We start from the raw sequence: 3,903 nt of genomic DNA on the forward strand, positions 1-3,903 counted from the left end.
AGGAAGAGTAGATCAAGCAAATCACTGATGTTCCTAGGGTAGTGTCGAGCCTATTCCACCACCTGGATGTTGGTGGAAGTGCATGAGCAAGTAGATCGAGACCAAACCATAGAATCACCACAAATACAAGTATAGCAATGCAAATCATAAGAACACAAGTGAGACACCAATTTATCCCATGGTTCAGCTCGCCACTAAGGCTTGCCAATGTCCACGTTGTTGAGGTTGCCACAAAGGCTTTGGGTCTCTTTCAATCCTTTCCTCATTCTCAAGTCAAGAGAATGAACTCTTGAGATGATGGGTGATTTCGCTAGCTGTTTGGGGGTGATTACAAACCTCCCGGGGGCGCCACACAAGTTGGCAAGCTCCACGGGCAAACGCTCTAGCCGGCTAGGAGCAAAGTTCCAAGAGTAATAAACACAAACATCGACCAAAACATGAACCAAGTGCTCTAGGAGTTGGGAAAACAATGGAGCTGCTCTCTAATTGAGTTTGGGACCCTTTTTCCTCAAGGATTTATGGGGAAATCAATGGATTTGCTTGAGGGCTTGAGGTCAACAATGGAGGGAGGGAGAGAGAGCTCCTACTCTGCTTTGGACATGCTCAAGTGAGGAAGAAGAGGTAGGTTACCATTGGGGAGGAAGGGGAAAGGTATATATACCCCTAGCCCCCAACGGTCACTTAAATCGCACATAGCCGTTGGGGAGGAAAGGAAAGGTATATATACGCCCATCCCTCAACAAACACCGCACCCAAGGAGTTAGGTGAGACAAAGCCCACGGCCTCGAGGTCAGGCGAGATAGAGCCCATGGCCTAGAGGTTGGGCGAGATGGAGCTCGCACCCAAGGGGTCGGGCGAGACGGAGCCTGTGGCCTTGAGGTCGGGCGAGACGAAGCCGCAACCAAGGGGCTGATCGAGCCAGATCCCATGACCAAGGGGTCGGGTGAGTTGGGGCCCGCAACCAAAGGGGTTAGGCGAGCCGGAGCCCACGACCAAGGGGTTGGCAGAGCCTCTCTTCAAGTGTGGTAGTGCTGCACCACGCAAGATAGCAAGGGTAATAGTGAAGTGTAGACTATCTTGGCTATGAATCTGAGGATGCATGTGGTTAGTTGAGCACTTGGTAGCACATATTAGCTTAAGCATTGTGCCCCCCTTTATAGTATGGCTTTTCCTATACTCAAATTCAATATATAAAAGAATTTAAACCTCCTTTGAGTTTGAAACCATCTACATTTATAATTGTGGGCTCTTCCATTTCGTGTAGCATCCTCGAATATAAATTCCCTTGGTCCTCAAGCCATCGCTTGCCCTTCACCTTTGCTTAGTCTCTCGAAGCCTTTTCCTTGCTATCTTCACCTTATCAAGCCATACTCAAGTCACATCATATTAAGTATCCATTGAAAAACCATTTCTTCAATAGCATGATCCTTGCTTGAATATCTTGTAGATATGAATGTTGAGATCAATCAAGCTTTAGTTTGATTCACATAAAGACATATATGAATCATCATCAATAAGGTCAAGCCAATTCATGATTCCTTATATCCTCTTCATTTTGGCTTGACACTCCTTATACTCACTTCAATATCTATCTTCATACTTCTAGCTTGATCAAAGCAATGCAAAGTGATTTTCCAAATCTTTATCCATACAAGCAAACCAACATAGAGACCGACTTATATCCAATATGAGTTGTGTCCTTTGTCATTTAAACCTTTGCTTGGTATTTCTTCACTTATGCATTACTGACTCATTCTCCAATCCTTGATCAAAGCTAATCCACTATCAAACTCTTCTTGTTCATGCAAAGCAAGCCATTATTGAGACCAATCCAAAATCATCAACTCATGTGTCTTTTAATACTTGCCAAATATGCTTGCCTTCTCATGATACTATGATATTCCTCAACATAGAAGCCATTTCATCAACTCCATTTGCATTGTTGTCTTTCTCTTGAACTATATTGTTTACGTGATCTTCCAACACAACAATACACAATTTGGCCTTGATTTGAGCATTATATGGAATATCATCGAGTTTGCCTTCTTGTTGAACCTATATACACTTCTCATTCCACAGTCCACAAGTGTATGCAATAGACTCAATTTCCTGTTCAACACTTAGCAAACTTGTTAGGCCTTTAATGGTGTTGTCATTCCATTCACCAGAACCCACTAAAGGGCTAGATGCACTTACAAGATGTTGTGCTCACCTTCAGAATTTTCTGGAGATTAGCAGCACAATCGTCATCAAGGATGTTGCTCAAGACATCATACTACTTTGCCTGTTTCCATTCTCACTAGTGGGAAGCGCGAAGCAGTGGTTCTACATCAACAAAGATCACATCAACACTTGGGCAAGATGTTCAAAGGCCTTTCTAGAAAAGTTCTTCCCTATAGGCAAGACCAATGCCTTAAGAGGAAAGATTTCAAACTTCCAACAACAGAAAGGAGAAACCATTCTAGAAGCATGGGAACATTTTCAAGAATACATTTCAAATTGTCCTCATCATAGGATGCAAGATTGGTTGCTCATGCAAAGTTTCTACCATGGATTAACTAAAAAAGCTCATGCACAACTCGATGCCACTGCTGGGGGATCATTAATGTCACTCACCCATGGAAAAGTTGAAACTCTTATGCAAAAGATAGCCTCTAATCAAGGCTAGTCATCATGCAACATTCAATTATGCAATAAGAGTGAAGAAGTACCAGAAGAGGTGTGTGCACTATGAACCAAGATGGGCGTGCTGTTGAATTGCCTTGAATAGCAAGCCAATTACAAGAAAGATCATCAGGCTATTCAAGATGCATTCAATGCTCAGAATGTATGTGGAGAACATTTGGGGGTTGAATTCCCTGAATATCAGGAGGATGCAAACATCATCATCATCAACTCTGCTCCACAACAATAGAGACAAGGGTGGAATCAACAACAACGATCGACTTACCAATGTAAGTACCCAAGTAATAGCTATAATACTCCTAAGCAACCATCCTTGAGAGACCTGATCTTAGAACAAGCTAGGATTAATGAGAATATTCCTAAGAAGCTTGCTTTTAATGACAAGGTCCTAGAAAGCATAAATACTAAAATGGATAGTTTTTCTTCTTGTTGGGTTCATAAAGCGTGGGGTCCCTCATGGACTAGCTTCCCAACAAAGGCTCAGCCTAGCAGATAATGTTGCAAATGACGTGCAACTCATGGGCCGGCCCAAATACCTCAATGACAGGACAGAAGGGCGATCCAATCTCCGATTGGAAGGCCTGGCTGAGAAAGAACGGTGCCCGCTTTTGACTCTGGCCCGCCTCTCCGACCAGAAGGCCTCGCTTTAGACTCCGGCCTACCTCTGGACAGCCTCTCCGACCGGAAGGCCTAGCCAAACACCACTTTCTGACTCTGGCCTGCGTCTCCAACTGGGGATGCGCTGAACCCCTGCTTATAGCTCTTCTTCAACTAGGCGCAATCAGAGCCGACTGGGACCAACCGACCGGGGACACCTGCTCGGTAAGGACTAGGGAATGAATGGAAAAAGTAAAGTAGGGCACCCAAGTCAACCGCAATATTGAGGAACGTACCCTGTACACCTGTAGGATAGTACCCTACAACCTCCCTGGCATGATAGAACCCAAGCAGTGTTGTAGGCGCCGACATTTTCCCTACAGTGTTCTGGGCGCCATCAACTCCCATACCAAACAAACACGGTAAGGCTCCCCCACATGCCTCTAGGCATCAACAGTGTTGTGGGCGCTGACATTTACCGTACTAGGTGAACATGGTAAAACCCCCTGTATGCCTCTCGGCATCAACAGTATGGTAGGCACCGATGTCTGCCATACCAGAAGAAGACGATGCAACCTCCTAAGTGCATCTAACATTAAACAATATTGTGGGTGCCTACCA

At 44.7% G+C, this 3,903-nt stretch overlaps 1 non-coding gene across 1 annotated transcript; it reads right to left on the reverse strand.

Annotated features, from left to right (window-relative positions):
• Positions 1-2,410: 2,410 nt before the first annotated feature.
• Positions 2,411-2,517, reverse strand: LOC136512583 (small nucleolar RNA R71). The gene has a single exon (XR_010773156.1). It is a non-coding gene; the product is annotated as a small nucleolar RNA R71 (small nucleolar RNA).
• Positions 2,518-3,903: the final 1,386 nt, after the last annotated feature.

Source organism: Miscanthus floridulus, chromosome 1 (genome assembly GCF_019320115.1).
Source record: "Miscanthus floridulus cultivar M001 chromosome 1, ASM1932011v1, whole genome shotgun sequence".
NCBI lineage: Eukaryota > Viridiplantae > Streptophyta > Magnoliopsida > Poales > Poaceae > Miscanthus > Miscanthus floridulus.